We start from the raw sequence: 21994 nt of genomic DNA, 5'->3' as shown, positions 1-21994 counted from the left end.
TGACACACAAAGTTCTTTATTGCACCCTAATTTTATAAATTCCAGACTTTATTTATATATATATATATATATATAACCGATTAAAAAAAAATTCAAAACTTCAAATATAATGAATATTAAAAATGAATCCTTCCCCAAAAGATAGAACTTCTTTGATGTTAAGATGTCCAAGTAATCTTAATCATGTGTTAATGATAATGTTTGTTCCTATTTTTCTTGCAATCTTAATCTCAACTTTGTGTTCCTCTTAGAGTCTCAAAGTGAACTTATCGTTCTACTAATCATACCAATACAGATTAAAGAACTCTCATTTATGTTAGAGAAACCAATTACACCTAGGTATATCCTTGTGCTAACCACAAAAATGCAAATGAATTGCTCTTTTTTTCGGGCCCACTCTACACGACCCAATAGCTGATCAACTGCTTTTTCCTCCGGTTGATTCAACCCGACTTTTTAAAAAACATATAGAAAATGGTGAATCTGGTAAGCGAGCTCGAGAGATTTGAACAGGAAATGAAAGAACTGGTTTCTGATTCTCCGCCCTCGCCAAGTCAAGCAAACAACAATACTTCAGCAGCCCTGAATTTTTGTTATATAATTCTTCGAAAACATGTTACCCACGTTGATTTTTTGGTTCAGAATGATAATTTCTCAGTTTATCATTTAGAGAGTTGAATTGCTTCCCAGTATACGAGTGATTGTACAAATTTTTTTAGTCGTCTATGTCTAGAAGCAGTGGCTCGAAACATGGATTTGAATCTTTGATATGCATTCAACTGGGTGCTGTAGGCGATTTATTTTTGCCTTTCGTTGATTTTATAATTTTTGCAAGTTGCTGAAGCTTCGAGTCTCTAGAAGCCTATGGCTATTTTTTTGATTAGGGTTTAGTGTCAAGGTGCAGTCTTGCTTTTAGCTAGATTTAATTCAGGGAATCAAAACTCATTTCCCTCTTTCTTTTCTTCCGAAATTGTGTTTCTCCTGTATTTTGCATTCCCAAGAAATTTGTGTGCAGACAATTCATCGATCTGATGCAAAGTCCTGTTTAACCTTTCGCTGGTTTGCAATGTTTTTTTTTTAGTGGCAAAAAGCTGGAGAATTGAACCCATTACTTCCCGCAGTCAACAAAGACTGTTAACGATCCATCTATCACTTCGTTCATGAGCAAAATTGTTAAACAGCCGTTTTATTTTAAAATGGAAAAAAACTGCTGATTGTTGAACAAGGGGAACGTTAAGAAATGTACTTATGCAATGGGTTGTTTGTATTATTATACAATGACAGAAGCAGAACGGAGAGAGGGTATGATCATATTTATAAAAGGAAAAGTAAGAAAACCTCGTGGACTATATATAGATAATGCTCTATGGCACCAATGATCAATTAGGCATTTAACATGAAAGCTATAGGTTGACCCAGGGTTGAATAACAACTCTTATGGGCTGGTCTAACAAAATATCTCTGTTCAAGTTTATAATGAGAGGATCAGCATCTGTTTTTGGAATATAAGTTGCAATTTCAGTTCATTCACATACAAGGTCCTTTATTCCTGACTTCCACGTGTTCTTGAGTTATTCTTTTGGGGTTGTCATAGGCTATCCCTTTTGCATTGCCATTGACCTTTTGTATCATAGCTCTTTCCCATTGTTTGAATTCTTAAAATATCGTCTGCCATGTTGGTTATGATTTGTAACTTGTTATACCGTATCTTGTTGCCTAGAGCGAATGTTATCTTCTCCAATCTGATGTTGTGGCAATTTTCCTGTTTGATTCGCATTTAGGTGATGCACATTGTGTCTTTTCTTTGCCGGTAAGTTTAATTTCCATTGTATCTTATTTCTGATTTTCCGATGCAACAATGCTAATTTACTCATTCTTTTGGGTCAATAAGGGGATTCATCAGCACTGTATTATTCATTGAATCATATCTTTATGAACATGTTCTGCCAACTTTTGGCTTTTGAATCTGTATGGAATGTGCAAAGGACCCTGTTTTAGAAATTTTCCTAGGATAATAACAACTGAAATGGCCTTTTCTTCTACAGGCAAATATACTTACTGCTGCATCAACATCAAATGAGATTACGGTACAAAGTATAACTCCAGCTCAACAGTCATCAAGGTCTCCGGCAGCTCCTGCTGAATCAACATCAAATGAGATTACGGTACAAAGTATAACTCCAGCTCAACAGTCATCAAGGTCTCCGGCAGCTCCTGCTGCATCAGTTGTGACAAGCAATTATCTACCTGCGAGGCCTTCACCTATTATATCTTCTAATGCTCAGTTGCAGCCTCAGGTATCCACTCCTCCCGCTTCAACAGCACCTCATATGCAATGGTTGGGCAATGGGGCAGGGCCAGCATTGGCACCGTCACTACCTGTGCCTTCAGTTTCAGGTTCATCTTCATCACAGTTCACATATTCAAGTGGAGCATACCCACCTGGACCTTCCAATGTTCCTTCTGTGTCTGCGACAGCAACATCTGGTTCTCCATATTTTCCACTCCCCTTTCATCTTCAGCAGCAGCCGGAACATCTGCAACAACAGCAATCAGAACAACAATACCCTCAGCAGCAGCAGTGTGTGATGGCACAATATCAGCCTCAAGTTCAGAAGTATACATTAGCTCCACAGTTGCAACAGCCACCCTCAATTCAAGCATCTCAGTATCAATACTCATCTTTATATCAGGCACCAGCAGCTGTAGGTGGAATTTACTCACTTCCCCAGCAACAACAGGTGTGTTTACTATTTCGAAAGATCTAATAATTACAAGATATAGTTACATATCATTTGCAATCATATTCTTTCCTTTTCTTTGTGGGGAAGGAAGAATGTTGTTTTAAACATCATTTTAGATGTTCTAAATAAACATTGAATTAATAGGAGGAAAATTTAATTGGTCAAATTTGTTCTTGTAAACAAAGTGCTGTTATTGTCTTTTGGGACAGGAAAGCGGACATGATGTAATTATGCTTTGATTTGTCAAATGGGAATCATTTAAAGCTATTTCCTGGCGATTTTAAAAAAATAGAATTGTAAAATCTCAAGTGTACTGGAAATTTTTGTCTTCAAGTAACTATACTTTGTGATTAAAAATGTTTGTTGCTTTCAAGACATATGATTGCGCCTCATCTATTTTGATAATACCTACTGAAATGTCGTTATAAAGTAATTTGCTGTTTAAGTTTTTATCTATTCATATTTTGGCAGGCTCAACACTTATTCCAGAAGGATGCTCAAACTATAACAGCTGAGGCTCTAGAAAGTGTAAAGGCTGCTCTTGCAAGTAGTGAAAATGAACAAAAGGTAGAAACTAAAAAAGAAAGCAATTCCACGGAAAGCTGCAGGTCAAACATGGGAAGATCCAACACTTGCAAATTGGCCAGAAAGTATATTTTTCACGTCTATCATTTTTTCAACTGTAGATATTTCTTTGACATTAACTTGCAATTGTAAAAAATTTGGCTGATATTTTCGGGCTTTAAATTGCAATTCTGATTTAAATTTTTTAACATTTGTAGAAATTCTGGTTATGACTTTTTAAATGTGCGACTACTGTATCTTTCTAGCCTTTTTTCACGTTTGCCTTGAATATTTTAAGTTGTGTTAATGATTTTGATTCTTAAGACTCATTATCTTGTCATCTCATTCTCAAAATTTGGCTTTTTTACCTCACAATATTTTTGTTTAGCTATCCTACAATTGCAATTTCATTAGACTGTATCCCATTGTCTCCTGAAGCCTCTAAAAAACTGCCATATTTGTGAATGTGTATCTGTATTCATGCTCATATCTGTACCAAATGTGTATCTGTTACACTCCAAAAACGCGTGATTAACGCCGAGTAATCACCACCTGCCTCATTTGTTATATTGTTTCCTGAGCTTTCCAAAAAGTGGGTGTGACATTTTTTATGTATACCTTTCCTTTTTTGCCTCATTTTAAGATTTAGGATTAAAAATTTAAAAGAGAAATCCTCATTAGTGTTCAAAATTTTAACTTAACAATTAATCTTTTCAGACTTAAACTTGAAAAGTTTGAATGCGATAAAACATTGGGTCGCCCCTACAACAGTAGGCCTCTATTAGATTATGATAACACTTGCCTTTCTATTTCAGGACCGATCATATAATTTTTTACATAAACCCTCCCAGGTAAAAGTAAAATAATTGTATTTTAGAAATCCTTTTTTCCTTGGTTTTTTTTAATGTATTATGCTTCGTTGTAATCTCTATGCAATTATATTTGACATAAAATAATTTTTTTTTTTTTTAATTTATTTTTATGACTATTAAATTTGTCTTTTGTTATTGAAATTTTTGCAGAGTTTTCCTGTTTGACAGCCAAGTAATTAAATTCCATTTTACATTTTTCCATCCTGCATCAATGGAATGCTTCTATGATCTGTACCTGTATCCTGGTAACTTATCTCGTTCCCGGAATGGATCTGCACTACATTTTAAGCTGCCTCTATCTGAACATATTTGAATAATCATTTAGGACAAAAAAAATATTATTTTTAAAAGGTATGATAAAGTCTTCACAAGTTACATGCATCTTAACTTTAATAGAAGTGGAACAAAGAGAAAAGAATTTTGAACATGTGGTTGACCATTGAAGGATCCACGTCCTAGACTATTTAGGAAAAGACTCTCATAAGACATCCTCATAGCATAAAGTTACAATGTAAACTGTCTATGTTATACCATTTCTCCATTCTGGCGAATGATTCTGCTGTTATTCAAGTAAGAGGATTCAAATACCTTATCTTTTCCAAACACTTCAGAGACATATCAATAAAGTCCCTCTGATGAGTTTGTTTTGATAAATTTGTATGACAAGAATAGTTGCTTACGTAGAACAAGAAATATAATAATGAAGTAGAATTTCTATGTTCTTTCTGAGTTTCTATGGGGGTGTCCTTGCAAATTGGTATATTGGCAGACATTTGATAACATTAGAACTCTGAGTTGCTTTCATATTTCTCCATAAGTTTAATTTCATGTATCTTAGGTTTTCTCGACACTCACAATTGCTCTTTGATTTTGTTTTGTAGATGATTTTCGCTTATTTTGTGGAGATCTTGGCAATGAAGTCAATGATGAAGTTCTTACCAAAGCATTTTCAAGATTTGCAAATTTTAATATGGCTAGGGTTAGTCAAATGAAATCTACTGTTCTTCTCATCTGTTATCACTATTGGCATAAACTGATAGTAACATTATTTTTTATTTTTCTGTATGCAGTTGATGATTCAAAGAATTTCAAATGATCAATTTTAATATGTTGTATTTTGTGAGACTGTTTTCTGGGTGTTAGCTTCTAATTTTACATCATTGATTTTTGTTACTTATGATTGGTAGATTGGCATAGAATCATCTTTTCAATTTAACTGTTTCTTTCCCATTTCATTTATAACTTAATTTCAAAATTATCCAGACCTTGTTAATGACTATATCACATTGCTCGGAGCTCAATGAACAGTGGTTCTGACTTAAATTATTTCATCCTTGGAAAGCTTTGAAGTTTCCCTTCAAATTTGAAATAGTAATTGAGTACTAGATGAAAAATGATGTCATTTTTATAATGACGATGGAGTTGGAGTTTATACTGACATTACATTGGATTTTCCTGTAAGTAGCTTAGGACATGACTTTTTTTAAAGAGGGGTAACGTTTTTGACTCAGAGTTATGAATTGGTGAGGTCACAAACGGAGGACCTCATCCCAATATAAATGCTCAACAATAACACTCCAATAGAGTTTGCTACCTTAAAATATAATTTAAGTATACAGTCTGCAACTACTATTTTGTAAGTTGCTTCTATGTAATTAATCAGGTTGCTTCTATTATCAATTATTCAATTTTCCTGCTATATATTCCTTCTAAATAGCTTGTGATAATAATAAATAAAGCAGGCTGCACAGACTGGAGATAGCAAAGCTGTAGTATGCATACTTGTAATTTAGCACAGTTTTGTGCAAAAATAAATTTCATTGAGAATGTTGTTTTTGTAAAGCTTTGGCATGCATAAAATTTTTATTGCTTTTACTTGGAAAACTTACATTATGGAAATTAACTCAAGCAAGCTTCTTAAAAGTTTTAAAAGTTTTAACATATAGCATAGATAATTTTGTTTTTTTGATCCATGGATCTTATGCTACTTTGTATATTACAAGATAATTACATAGAAATGAGATCTTTGAGAAATATACTCCCCCAAAATGTGAGTAAACTGTAAATCAATAATCTCTATATTATAGATAAAACTTAAAGCAAAGAGTCAACATCCTTTTCAATAGCTACTCAACCTAGAGATAACCGTTTCTGTTAAATCTTTTTCCATGAAATGGAGAGTGATGTCACAGAAGAGTTGAATGACATCACTTTTTCCATGTAAGGAGTTTTCCAAAAGGCAAGGAATTATCCATAATTTTTTCACCCTAATTCATAATTGTTCATGTGTATATACTGAGAAAAACTCACACTTTTAATCAGCATTATGCCGTCTAGAAGCATCAATCAATAGGATACTTTTCGTCATCTAATAAATGAGGAGCTGATCAGACAAAACCAGAACTGTGCCCCCTTTACCTTTATGAGAAGTGGAATATAATCACCATGCTGTCTTTTCAACAGCATATGCATCACACAACTTCTGAACTTTTTCTTCCCCCTGAATTTAGCAAACTTATTGAACGTGGTAACCATAATATGATATTATAGAATGCTTATCAATCAAATCTAGTCGAAGGATCTCATCAAACGCTTGTCAATATGCTTCCAATAACAAAGTTAAATTGTAGTAAATGTTTAACTTGTTTTAAGAATTAGTTTTAGAGCATATCATTCTTGAACCAATGAAGAGAAGTCCTTGAAAGGAAGGCCCAGGCCAAAAGAAACTGCACTTGAATTATGGATCAGATGTCAATTTTGTGTGCAAAGATTACTGGGGACTCAGGTGTACCCCAAAATTTGAGCGTTAAATCTTATGTACTCCACCTATTGTTATTTTACCAAATGTTTTCCCCTACTTGTGTATGTTATTAAGAAAACTCCCCTTTTGTGTGGACTAGAGCTCAAATTTTAAGTTTTTGATTTCTTTTCCTCACTTTGTTTTTTTCTTTTTAGCTCTGCGAAGGAAGAGAAGTACAAAACAAAGTCTTTGATATTTCTCAAATCAGTTTTGGACAAAAATTGAGGAATTACAATGGGAACTTTTATAAATGACAAAAGTACATCTGTTTTGTGGAGAAAATATATTTGTTAGATGATTTTCTTCTCGTTCTTTGTCACTCTGCTTTTCTTTAAGATTATCCTTTTGGAATTCAAATGCAAAGCTTGCAATTCTTATTTCTCTCATCCTTTTTATTTTACCTGCAACTTTAGCATCTAACAAGCATGCTATGGCATTGTAATGCTTTTGAATGACAAATCAAATCATCTGTTGGTAAAATGCACTGCAACTGGATGGATCCTTTTGTCCTTCAGTTGGATCAAATCTCTGTAGTAGGAATTTATTGTACCATACCAGGATGAGGTTATTGTAGCAGGATTCAGTCTCTTCTTGAAGAACACAGATCAAATCACACATAATTAGGTTATGATACAGAAATCTCATTTCAATTTGTAAACATGATGCCAAGAATCTAGGAAGCACTAGAGTATTTTGTTGGTAGAATACCTACAACGATTCATGAAAGCTGCAATTCTCAATTAACATTTTGGGTATTTTTTGCAAGTTCATTGTAAGAAACATATAAGTAAAGAATGAATGAATACAGGTAATAGAGAAATTATCATGTCCCCAAATCCGAACAAATGAATAGGAAGAGATTTAATTCTCAATGCTGGCCGACTACATACCAAATGAATGTTTCAATACTGGACGCAACGATTATAAGAATATGAAAGGTTGCATTGAAAACAAATATTATCTGCCGAGATAACATTTGAAGATGTCACTATGAGTAGCGTAGAAGATTAAAAGGCCAAGCTTAATTCATTTTCTAATGTTTCGAAGATGAAGGATCGATAACTTTATAATACCGTGGGTCTTCATTATCTCTTGTGAAACTATTATCGAAAGTTTGACTACTTCCTTGTGCCAAATTATTTGTGGTCCCCGATTTCTGATAATTAAAGGATTTATTAAGTTTATGTTTCCTATTAAGTGTGAGAGTGCTGTGAGGAACACATAGAGCTGCCGCTATTAAGGCAGTGAGTTGTCAATATAAGGGAAAGCGACAGTTGCATGTAAGTTGAAGTTAAATGAATAAACATTAGAACCATCAAAGGGATTATGTCAAACGATGAATTAACTAACCATCAAGAGGTGCGATTATCATGAAGTGGTGCGATTAGTTAAAGAGGTTATTATGCTTCATCTATCTTGGGTCAAGGAATTTGAGCATTCACCCTCTTCAAGACTTCCAAGTCGTGGATTCCTTGGGGTCAAGGAATTTGAGCACTTATAGATAAATTGTTCATCTTACTCTCCAATTCATTGATTTTGCTGATCGCTTCAACTCTTCTTGCCTTCCTCATTAAAAACACTTTCTTTGTAAATTTGGTAATCTTTATGGACGAACTTGATAGTGCAACTTTCACTTCACCTCAGTCTTAAGTCCATCAAGTCGTGGATTCCTTGGAATCAAGGAAGCTGAGCACTCATGACAAATCGCCTGATTTTGTCCCTTTAATTTGTGAAGTAAATTGATCGCATCAGCTCCTTCCTATTCTCATCATCATAAGCACTTTAAATGCAAAAGGTTCAATTTCCATTCATCATAACTGATCCGAATTATGGATTTGGATGACAATATCTGAGTGAGAACCTGCGGTATTGTAAATTCTGTTTACAAGAACCAGAAAGCATAGAATTGAAGCAAGCCAAAAAGTAATCTATTCCATTCGAAAATCCAACATATAGAAGTTCATGAGATTCCAAGGGTCACAAAAACCCCTTGAGAATCGAAGTCCAACAGTCACATTTGTTTATTACATAATAAAATCTAAAACTATGAAATTTTTAAAAAAACTATATAAAATTTGCCCAAACTTTAACTAGGCATAACTTTCTACACGGGACTCGAAATTATGAGCCGTTTAACTTGTTGGAAAGGTCTCCAAGAGTTGTACACGAGATTTAAATTTATCCGGGGTGCGGATTACTTGAGGTCAAGGAATTTGAGCACTCATAGCCTACTTCCCTCAAGATCACCTTTTGTTCAATTGATTGGTTTTGCCAAGCAAAGGAAGTTTTTGCAAGATTGATTGGAGGTAATTTCTCCTTGTTGAAAGAATTTTAAGCATCACCAAACTTATGAATATCGCCTAACCAGATTGATCATCACACAACTTCGCTTAAGTTGTGGATTCCTTGAGGTCAAGGAATTTGAGTACTCAAGGACAAAACACACTCTTCCCTTCAAGTCTTGGATTTTGGGGAGTGATGGGTGAATCTTTTGCATTTGATCATGAAGTCATGGATAGATTCGTTCATTTCAGCTCTCACCTAGTTTGATGGATAAAATTCATAATGGAGCTCTTACTTGACCTAGCCCTCAAGACTTCCAAGTCATGGATTTCTTGTAGTCAAGGAATTTGAGCACTCAAGCCGTGGATTTCTTGACTTCAAGGAAAATTTCATTTTCCTCCATACTTGCAATTTTTTGACATCCATACTTCATCTACCTAGGTCTTGATCTATTCTTCTCTTCCTCATCTAGTCCTTGAAGCACTCTACTTGCTTGAGAGTTTTTCATCATCCATAAAACTTATCTCACGACTTAGCTTATGGGTTGCATTGTGAATCACCTCTCAATGAAGCTCTCTACTCCTATCCAATACGTAAGGACTTTGACAAAAGGAAGTTGAAGGTTGTTTGCTCGTCTTAGTCCAAGACATGGAAATGTTGACTTGATCACATCCTGATGGCAAGGCACTGTATCTTCTCACAAGCAAAAGGTTAACGACTAAAGAAACTACCATCAAGCTAAGCAAACTAAGCAAAATAACTAACCCACAAGAAAAAAATAGGGGGTCCCCATTTTCAATGGGGAGATGTGTGAAAATGTCACTTTTAGCACCACCTCAAATAAATGTTCTTGAACATTTCAAAAATAAAGACCCAATCCATACCTAGAACCTTCGAAAAACTCAACCCAACCTATTAAGTAGCTAGGAAGTATACTAAAAAAGGAAGAAGTCCCAAATTGGATCAAGGCACTTAATCTATGATTACCTAGGTTTGTGCAAATGAGTTCATTCCTTCTCACAAGACAAATGTGACTCATAGAATCCACTATGACGAGCTACATGAGTTTTCCATACTTTGAAATCATCCTAGATAGAGTCTTGATGCCCACGACTGTCCATAGCTCCGAAAAGGTTATCGTTGTATTCTCTTGGAGATTGCTCTACTTCTGGTAAATTTTATTTTAGTACCTGCAGAGATGTCCACACTCCCAAAGTCAAGTACTTTGATATTTCTTTCTTTTCACTTCATTTTTTCTTTTCTTGATTTTTCTCTTTTCTTTATCATCTTTTCTTTCTTTTAATAATACCTTTCTTTTCACATTTTTTCCACACTTTGGCTCATAAGCAATGAATCTCACATGAGTTTGAGAATTACAGTGGCGCTGAAGCAGGATTTAAGATTTTTCACTAGCCACGACTTCACGCAGGAAACCATAGTGACTTCCGAAGTGCCTAAGTCCTCTATATGACAATGAATATAGGCCCTAATATCTTCTACATGTACCACTCCCTCTTAGACGCAAGAAAATGCTCCAACTGAATCTTCCTTGGTAGGCACATGTGGATACGGCTTGAAAATTGGCTTGGGGCGGCCCTTAATTTCTACTATAGATGGATTTGCAACAAAAATAGGAGCAGAAGATGATCCCAATTCCATGATTCAAGAAAAATACCTTAAGAACTCCGCCGGTGAAAACCTCTTATCAAATCCTTCCAGATGTCAGTGTGATCATTAAAGATGAAATCTGATCACCTCTGAATAGCTTCTAATTGCACTAAGTTTCTCTGAATCGCTTTGAATGCTGGGTGATTAATAATGAAGTGTAATTGACCTTTTATCCATCGAGAAAACCCTAATTTTCTGTTGACATAAATGATTGTCAGTGAATGATACCAGATCTCACTTTGAACATATCAATGCTGGAGAATCCTTTCCAATATTTGGAACATCTTCTAGAATCTCCTCCACGGGCATATGCATCATCTTCCATGAAATTTGCCTACCCCTAAGGCACCTGCCTTAGTTACTGGATGAGCTCACTGCCGATGCAGGAGCAACCTCTTCTGCTGGATAGGTAACCGGGACATTCCCATCTAATGATTTCTCTTTAGTATTTCTAACCCATCTTTGAATAAGATCTTGTCGAATTTCATTAACCTTCTCTTTGCCTTTATCATTTGATCCTCCATTGCCAACCGATGGATTTTTGCTTCTACATAACTTTGCAATATGTTCAACTTCATTGCATGCATAACATGTAACATTGTTCTTTTGAATTGCCTTGCTAAAACCGGTGAAATTTCTTGACCTGTACTGATTAGCCATATGTCCAGATTTTCCACAAGCATAGCATTTTACATTCATTCTGCAATATTCTGTCTTATGACCAATTTTATTGCATTTAGAACATTTACCGGGAGCAGAATTAGGGTTCTGATTTGCTCTGTTTCTACATTGCCTTGCCATGTGACCAAATTTAGTGCAAACGAAACATCTACCATTGAATTTATAAGCATTGAATTGCCTTATCAGTGTCTTATGGTTTTGATATTCATTAGCAGTACCAGAACTCTATCCTTGCTCAAATCCAAGTCCACTGGAATCTCCAATCTACCTCTATCTCTTCAGTTACTCATCAAGTTGTGCTGAGCTGATCTTGAATTTTTCTTTGTACTCACTTGCAACAAGTAAATCATCTCTTAGTACTATCATTTGTCTCTGAAGCTCTTGCTCATTGCTCTAGGATTGTACCAAATTAGACATTAATATCTCATTTTCATGAGTCAACCTACCACATTCTTCAAATTTGTTCTTCAGAGATACAACAAGATTTTTATTTTTATTTTATTTTATTTATTTTTTATTTATTTTTCTGTCTTCAATATCCTTGGATAACCTCATAGTCATAGTTTGCATTTCATTCTTCATAACCATGTTCTCCTGACTCAATTTCTGACATCGTTCCTTAAGTGCATCTTCATCATCTTGATTTTGCAAAAGTTCCTTCCTCCTAGCTTGAACATATGAAAGTCTCACTTGTAGGACAAGAATAAATTCTTTCGCAGAATTCAACTCATCTTGTAGCTTTAACTTCTTCAATCTTGCAGCATCATAATCTTCAAGTGCCATCTCAAGCTGTTTCTCCAAAGCCATATTCAGTGATTCCGATTTCAAGATCTTCCTCAAGATGTTAAAATTCCTCCAAGGCACAAGGCTCTGATACCAATTGTTGGAAACCAATAACACTAAGAGGAGGGTGGTGAATCAGTGTTATACCGGAATAAAAGTTTTTAGCCTTAATAAAACATACATACACCAATCGGTATACCAGTATAAATAGAATTGAAAGAAGTAATGCAACCAATAAGCCAAACACATAAATGAGAACCATAACATGCAGATTTATACATGGAAAACCTCAATGAGGAAAAACCACAGTGGGATTTGTGACCCACAATATCAATTCATTGGCCATATGAAGAGATATTACAATATATGATGGGCCTGCACTTGCAGGAAGGCTTACAGCCTAGAGCACACTGCTCATCACAAAAGGAGTCTCACTGACTACATAATGATCCAGACAACAATCCAGAGAATAGTGAATTTCTTAGTATAGCATCTCCTATGCCAAAATACAGTTCCGGTTTAAGCTTTGTCTATTCTAGTTAAAACCTAAAACCTCAGTACTAGAATAATCCTTACAATGAATTCCTCACATACATAGTCTCTCTGATATATTTCGCATTACATTACATCCATAACCTTATCCATCTATTCATTTTTCTATCTATGCATATCCTATATCAAAAGTGATCTAATCAATCTCCCCTATATACCCTATACAAATTTATGCCTTATGTCGGATTACAAGGATATATGTAATTATATAATACACGTCGGCCTTATAACATAAATGAATAAGCATTCAACAAGTTGCCGATGCCGGATTCAAGATGTGTCAGCCTCCAATACCGATATCCTTTACCATACCATGTCAGCCTACATTATCGGTGACCAAAGAGATCTTCTAACCCGCCGGTGCCGGTGTAGAGTCTATGAAGTGCCTGTCGGTATACCATATGAAGCCTAAACCCAAAAACATGTTGCCATCAATGACAACATAATGAAACCTAACCAGTAGAGTGTCAATTGCCAACACCAAGTGGCAGCCAGACCAACGCATATTGAATTAACGACAAATTCCTTTTGTATGTGGCTATCATGTCCAGGAGATGATGGTTCATTTATGGCTTCATGGTGGTGCACTTATTACAAATTTTTTTTGACTTAGTGGCGGCCCGGTCAATGCATGTTAAGTGCATGAAGAATATTTTTGCATGCAACCGCCATATTAATGATTTATGATAAATTCCTGTCGCATGTAGCGTCGCATGGGGGGATGATGGGCATTTATTTCTTGCATGGGAATGTTTGTTGTATTTTGGGTCAATTTTATGTAATGGGGTGCATTTAATGCACAAATGGATGCTATTTTTGGCTATTTGGAATTAACTGTGTATGGGCTTAATGGGTGTTAAATGCTGATTCCCACCTTATTGCATCTTGAGTGGAGAATCTTTTAGGGAAAAACACTAATTAGGGTTTGCATGTAGCCAAGGCCAGAAGCCTATATAAAGGGGAGACCCCCTCATTTGTAAGAGGAGGGAGACTTGTATGAAATTGTTGCGATAAGTTTTGAGATAATAACAGTGAAACATTGTTCTTTGATGGTGTCCGCTTAAGTTATTTTTTCAAAGCTTGCATGGTTTCACCTTCCTCACTTAGAGTAGAAGTAGTATAGTGCTTTAATTTCAATGGAAAATATGATGGTGTTTGATGAATTTCCATGGTTCATACTTTTGGCATTTTGTTGATTATAAGATGCTGTGTAAAGTTAGCTTGAACCCCTAAATTTGTGCTAAGTTCGATTATGGATAGTCATTTGGATTGCATTGTTTTGGGTCTTCAAATGCACTCTTAGTTTGAAATCCTCTAGCATCCCTAGAAGATTGTACCGGTTCTTGCAAAGTTGTAGTTTATCTTGGCGAAGCAAAGCTTTGTTTATTTGGAAGTTGTTCACCAAAGCACTATTCATTGATATCATTGCCCTTAGGAGTAGGCGTAGATCCTCTAACCCTTTCCCCTTTATTTTTCAGTCCATTTTAGTTCATTCGAAGCAAAAGAATCACATAATCGCTATATCTGATGATGGGGTTCCAACCACCGTGAAGAAGAGAAAGACTGATCCAAACGTAAGGCCCCTTGGAATACCAGCTTGATCACATCTGCCAACTGAGTCACGTTCATAGCATAAAGGAACCTTGGAGTTGATTGTTTGAACTTCTTGCAATCTTAGCATGCAATCGTACTTTGATCAAGAGAGAGTGAAGTGACCGTTAGGCAAATTTATTTTGTGTTAGATGTAGTCATAAAAAACATGTCAACAGATCCTTGTCCATTGCTGCTCAATGTGTCGTATGAAAATCAATTCTCAACAACCTCAGATGGCCAACATTGGTGATTTATCATTCCTTGGGCATTCAACACATGTAAATCAAAATTTTCCTCATTAGTGATCCTATGGTGGCCAAAATCAAACTCAATTGGAAATTTAAAATCGTTAACGTGGAACTTTTCACTTATTAGTTCTTCTTGAATTCATACCAACGGACACAAACGCACCTCAAATCACTGTTCATATGAGGCCTCCATGGTAACAATAGGTTCACTTTATTACATAAACCATGCATCATTGCGTAGCTCTATGGGCATATCTTAAAAAATGAGAGTTTCCTTGATAAGTTGATCTTCAAAAATTCTCCCAATTTGTTCTTGGTATACAATATCAAGTGGTTAGCACCCCTTCGAATTGCTCATTCTTCTTTTGCATATCCATTTGTTCTCCTTCAAGGATGCTAGTAATTTCTTCCCTTTGCTGTATGAATCAATGTTCACCAAGGTTTGCTTCCTCTTCTTGTTGCACAGTCAAAAATTTATCAAGGGTCGCTTTCTCTTGAAGTACATTGGAATCACTTTCTTCTTTGATTAATGAAACATCAAGTGATAGTGAAACATGACAATCTTCTAAGTCACTTACTATTTACAACAATTTATCCATGATTTGTAGTGCTTCGTGCATCTATGTTTCCAAACCTTGATCATTGCATGCTACCATCTTGCTTTATTAAATATCTTTAAATGCGAAGTCATCCTTAATTGTGATGCTTTGATCATGAAGGTCAATTGTGCTATAGAATTTCAATTGCATCGGGAGGTCAAAGTTGACGATGAACATGCCTCTTGCATCCACTCATTTATCTTGGGACAACATTGGTAGTGACCCCTTTTGTGCTTCTTCTATGAGACCTTTCAACACCCCTTCGAATAGAATTGTAGCGATGATGTCTTTGAGCTCCCCCTCAAATTGTTCTTCATACTTGGGCTCACTTGTAATAATTTTTAGTTCTTCATTCAACATGTCCATTTGTTTGTCTTCCTCTCCAAGGATACTTGAAATTTTTTGCAATTCATTCTCAAGGATCTCCCTTTGTAGTATGAATGTATATTCATTAAGGAATTCCTCTTCTTGCAATTTACTTTTCTCTTTGAATGCTAGTTCGAAACATTGATCTTTAATGGCTTGAACATCTTCCATTTTATCGTGTGCTTCTTTATTTGGTATAAGGTATGTAAATTTGCTCTCAAGTGTATTGCACTAATTGTTATGCTCAATTGTGCTATCCTCACTATTGGATGTTGTAGTAATACCTTCTTCTTTTGATACTAATTTAATTAGTTGAAGGTGAGCATCCCACGACTTTTCTATAGTGTACATCTTTGATGATTCTTCCAAACTCAAATTTTCTCTCAACTATATTGCACTAATTGTTATGCTCAATTATGCTATCCTTGCTATTGGATGTTGTAGAAATATCTTCTTCTTTTGATACTAAGTCAATTAGTTGAAGGTGAGCATTGCATGACTTTTCTATAGTGTACATCTTTGATTATTCTTCCAAACTCAATTGCACTCTAGCCTTGTAGATAGCCTCTCTACACAATGAACATGTGAACTCCAAGTGAGTTGTCTTGTGAATCCAACACCAACAAGGGAGCTTCTACGCACAAGTCCTTTTCCATGCTCAAACCTTTCTTGATCATCTCTTTGAACTTCATGATTAACTCACTTTCACTAATTGGAGGCTTACTTTTGAGGGTTCAACTGGCTCATATACTTCTGAAAAGGAAAATTTCCCTTGCAATGCTAATTCCATTCTTGACAAAAATGTTAGACAACGCATCTCATCGTGTCCACCAGTGTTATGAATCCTATAATTATTCCTTGATGTAAAATTGGACAAACTCCATGGATGTATCGTAAATTCAAGTTCCACAACTGTTGAAGAACATCATCTTGATGATTACGTGGTCCATCCATTGATAAATCTCTTTTTAGAATTATTTGTTTTTGACTTTTTTTTTGGCTTTTCTAGTTTTTTCACTTTTTTTTTGGACTTTTCAACTTTTCTACTTTTTTTGGATTTTTTGAAATAAAAGAGATCTAGCAAATCTCAAATTTAACTTGAAAATTCAACTAGGTCCAACTGCGGAAGATTTTGAATGTCTTCTTTTGCAAATCTAGTTGATAGTCCATCGTTCTTCACCTTCTTTTCTTGTGCAAATTATGTTAGCAAATGGTTCAAAATATGACTTGATAAGCTCCAACATCAACTGTTCATGTATTCATTCAATTGTTCATTCATTGCCATGCCCTCCTAGCACGTTGATGTGTTTTTTATGACCACATGCAATATAGAATAAAATACTAAGTATTCTATGCTCTCTTGAACAAAGACCTCACGGATGCTAAACTATGTGATCAAACGAGATAGATCCAAGGTTCCAATAGTCAGGTCTTGACTTTATACGTGGATAGACTTAGTGTATAGATGTGATTGCTGGTAATCCACAAGGATTTATGTTTATGAACTACAACTGGAACATGAAAATCAAATGTATCAATATGTGATGCTTCTTCTCCTGAACTAATTCAAATAGGAAAAAAAGGACAAAAGGGGAGAGGGTTTAGAGAATCTATGCTAACTCTTAATCCCAAAGGACAATGACAATAATGAATGATATTTTGATAGACAAATCCTTCATGAAACTACTTTATACTTAACCAGAGATAGCTCACAACACCATAGAAAGAATGCGATCTCCTAAGGTATTTAAAAATATTTACATATTGTAAACAATCCATTCAAACAACCAATAATGACACAATCCAAATTAAGCATTCACAATCGAACTTAACCACAATAATAATTAAGTTCAGACTAACCATGCACTACAACTTGCAGTCAACAAGATGTAAATAGTATGAACCACATCAGTTTTTGGACAACCACATCAAAACGTGGATTACACCAACAGATGATTTAGCTTTCCTTTATTGCAACATTTTTCTTTTTTTGTAAAAAGAACAACACTTTAATCAAGCTCTTATAACTAATATTCTCGCTTTTATATCAGGAAAGGACCAGTTCATATTGCCTTATGGCTTATCAAGACATGTTTGAAGTTCTTTTTGAGTGAAATGTTTTTACGTTAAAAAACTTATGCGAAGGGCAATTACTGATTCAAGGTGAATTTATTTCTCAAATTCAGGCCAAATAGATAAACAGAACCTAAGCTTAAAAATCGTAAAAATCAAATGAAGATTTCAAAATCTGTAAAACTGTGTGGGGGAAGATATAAATATTGGCCAAAACATTTTTGCCTGTTCTTAGATTTTCTAATGTATTTTCTCTTCATTGAAATACTAATGTCTCGGATTTGCAGGATTACCAACTTCTTTAGATGGAGTTTTATAGGTATATGATGTCTCTTGATGATCTATTGAGGCATACTTAGCCTGAGCCCAGACCTCTGCATTCAATTTACCTCCAGATGTTGTGAAGATTCTTTGCTTTTGCTGATTAGGAGAGGAGGTAGATTCTACATATACTGGAGGTGCTTTTTTTAATTTTTCTTTTCAAATGGACGAGTCAATGCCCTTGTGACCATACTTCACTATTTCTCTTTGGGCTACTTCACTCTTGAGTTTTCCTGGAGATAATTTTTTCTTAATGTCACTACTTGCAGAAGTAAGCCAATCATGTTGTCCAAAGGAGAGAAAAGTATTGATTGTCTTGAACAAATGTTGGATGGCAATAATGTTTTAGATCACAAATAATTGATCAAAAACATATTAAACGATACCTACGCAATTTGAAATTAATCACAACAATGCAACGATTAAGTTTAGAAATCATTTGATTCCATGCATGGTTAATTTCCACTTCTTCCAGTTCTGTTGGCTTTATTTTATAGTTACCTGCATAGATTATGGATCATAATCTGTCAAATAACTGTTAGCCTCAATCTCCTCCGTTCACGTGAATTTAATATATAAGTATAACTCAGGTCTCCTCCATTCACGCGAATTTAATATATAAGTATAACTCAGGTTTCTTAGTTACATCCACAAAATGTGGATCTAAACACATCAAGGTGTATGCTCGTATGCCTTTTATTATTGTATTTTTCTTTTAATTAATATACACTCTATTTTTCTCTGTTCATGCTCTGTATTTTTATGTTCTTTGCCTGCAAAATTATCTTTTTCTTCTTTTTGCAGATCAATACTGCTATAGCTGTAAATTTCACATGGTATCAGAGCACCAGGGCTAGGAAGAAAGAAAATAAATATTTTTTCTTGTAGGTACAATCAATCAGAGTTTAAACAATTGAGTTTTCAGTCTCTTCTCTTCTCACTCCATACAACTATTTCGAATGGAAGCCAAATATTATGCTTCAGCTCAGAAGTAGAGGCTTATATCGAATAGTTATGGCAATAGAGATTGAACCTAATCCTGTAGTTGAAAAATCCAAATATTTCAACATGATGGATGAAGCCTATGGTCTCTTATGCTTGTCCATGTCTCCAGAATTGTTGTTTCATGTTGAAGGATGCAAAAGTCCAAATGAAGTCTGGACCACATTGGAGACTCTTTTTGGAAAGCAAGATGAGATGCGGGATCACATTCTTGAAAATGAGCTCAACTCATTAGATCCAAAAAGTTTTGATAACATTCAAGACTTCTTCACCAAATTCAAGGCCTTATTACTTCAGCTGAAAGGATGTGGAATCGACAAATCCAAGGATGAAAGCAAATTAATCCTTGCTATTATGTCAAAATTGGGTCCAGAATATGTTGTATTTGTCTCCACTTTTTACACAGTCAGGCTTGCAATAGGAGCAACTTGGAAGATGCCCACACTTGATGCCTTCGTTGAGTCCTTGATACATGAGCAAGATAAGCTCATAAAGATGGGCACATTGAAAAATTCCAGTGTTTATGCACTTGTTGTGCATGGAAGTGGAAAGAACAAATCCAAATCCAATTAGCAATCCAAAGGCAAAGAGAAGAAGGAACCATATCCAAGAAAGGAAGGCAATCCCAAACCTCTAGATGGGTCTACCAGCTCAAAAGAAAAGGACAAAAAGGGCAAATCAAAGTGCAGCTATTGCAACCATGGTTACCATCTAGAATCATTATGCATGAAGAAGACCATTGATCTCATGGCACAAACACTTCAACAAAATAATCTTGGTAACCTTATCCTAGAAGGTGCTAAGAAGAAGCAGGAAGAAAAAGCACCAGAAATAAGAAACAATGCTCATGCATTGATTGCTATTCATTCTTCTTCAGATGCATGGATCATAGACTTTGGAGCTTCACACCATATGGCAGCCACAAAAGATGTTCTCTCTTCTTTGAAATCATATTCTGGTTCACCTATTCACTTGGGAGATTGATCTTTTGTAGCAGCAATTGGAATAGGGAAGGTTGAGATGGGAATTGGAAGTTTTGAGAATGTCTTACACATTCCAAATCTTTATGTCAATCTTCTTTCTATGTATCAAATGACACACACTGGCACTGGTAGGAGAGTTGAATTCACTCTAGATTTAGTGAACATATTTGATATTGAAGACAACTCCAAAATTGTTGTTGGTAAGGCAAATCATCAATCTCATCTGTACACTTTCACTAATTTTATTGCCAAATCAGATTCGAATTTACTCCTAACACATGCAAATGATGAAAGTAGAGTTTGGCATGAAGGATTTGGTCATTTGAACTTTAGATACATGCAACATTTGAGCAGACAAGGGATAGTGAAAGGCTTGCCTACCATAGAATTTTCTGATGGAGTTTGTAAAGGTTGTGCTCTTGGAAAGCATCCACAAGAAAAATTTCCAAAGGGGATTGCATGGAGAGCCTCCTCCCCTCTAGAGTTTGTTCACAGTGATTTGATGGGTCCATTTCCCGATCCTTCCATGCGTAAAGCTAGATATGTCCTAACATTCATTGATGATTGCACAAGATACACATGAATTTATTTTCTCAAATTCAAATCTGAGGTGTTTGAGAATCTCAAGATTTTCAAAGTCCATGTGGAGAATCAATAAACAAAATGATCAAGATCCTCCGCATAGATAATGGGGGGGAGTATGTCAGCAATGATGTTCAACATCTTTGTGATGAAGTAGGAATACAGTTATAGAACACAATTCCTTACACTCCGCAGCAGAATGGGGTACCTGAGAGGAAGAACCGATCTTTGAAGGAGATGGCTAGTTGTATGTTGCATGCTAGATATCTTCCCTCCAAATTATGGGCTGAAGCAATCAATTGTGCTTCATACATACAATATAGATCTCGTCACAAATCTGTCACAGGAAAGACACCTTTTGAAGCATGGAGTGGCATACAATCGGAAGTGACCCAATTTTGAATTTTTGGATCACACGCATGGGCTCGCATTCCTGTAGAGAACACCAAAGCTTTAGGGCCTCAAAGAAAAGAATGCATCTTTGTTGGATACCCAGATGGTGTAAAGGGCTACAAATTGTTAGATCTTTCAATAGAAACACTCTTAATTGAGAGGGGTGTCTACTTTGATGAAAGTCCCATGCATGCATCTCAGGAGCCATATTCTCGTACTTCTTTGCTTCCTCCTCTTACATATCTTAAAGATAATGCATGCAATCATTCAGATCTGATTTCTGATACATCTGAATCTGATCCAAATGAACTTGAGCATGCATGTGCAGATCTAGATGTAGTTCTTGATTGGGCTTCTAGTGATGATTCAGTATCTCATGTGAAAAATCAAAGGACTAGGAGCTTGACTGATATATATGATGCCCCTCACGCACTTTCAGCTATCGATCCCATCATGCCAATGCATGCCTATATGATTCAAGCATTCGATCCTCAGACTTATCCAGAAGCTACAGGGAATCCTCTTTGGGAAGCAGCCATGGATGAGGAGTACAATTCTCTGATTGAGAATCACACTTGGGACTTGTTTCCACTTCCACCTGATCGCAAACTTGTAAGGTGTAAATGGGTCTATAGAACAAAGAAATCAGTAGATGGCCATGTAAGAAGATACAAAGGAAGGTTGGTAGCCAAAGGCTTTCAACAAGTTCATGGCATTGACTATGATTAAACTTTTGCTCCAGTGGCAAAAATGGACTCCATTCGGTTGGCTCTTGCAATTGCATCATCAAGAAGGTGGGAGATTCATCACATGGATGTGAAGAATGTATTTCTTCATGGTGATATCAAGGAAGAGATCTATATGGAGTAGCCACAAGGGTATGTACA

The 21994-nt window shown here is 35.6% G+C and overlaps 1 pseudogene; it reads left to right on the top strand.

The window, feature by feature from the left end:
• The first annotated feature begins 474 nt into the window (after nt 1-474).
• On the top strand, nt 475-19722 carry LOC131026735 (uncharacterized; annotated as a pseudogene).
• Nucleotides 19723-21994: the final 2272 nt, after the last annotated feature.

The sequence above is a fragment of the Cryptomeria japonica genome, chromosome 10 (assembly GCF_030272615.1).
Source record: "Cryptomeria japonica chromosome 10, Sugi_1.0, whole genome shotgun sequence".
NCBI lineage: Eukaryota > Viridiplantae > Streptophyta > Pinopsida > Cupressales > Cupressaceae > Cryptomeria > Cryptomeria japonica.
The sequence above is the reverse complement of the archived record's forward strand: the minus strand, read 5'-3'. Positions and strand labels throughout refer to the sequence as shown.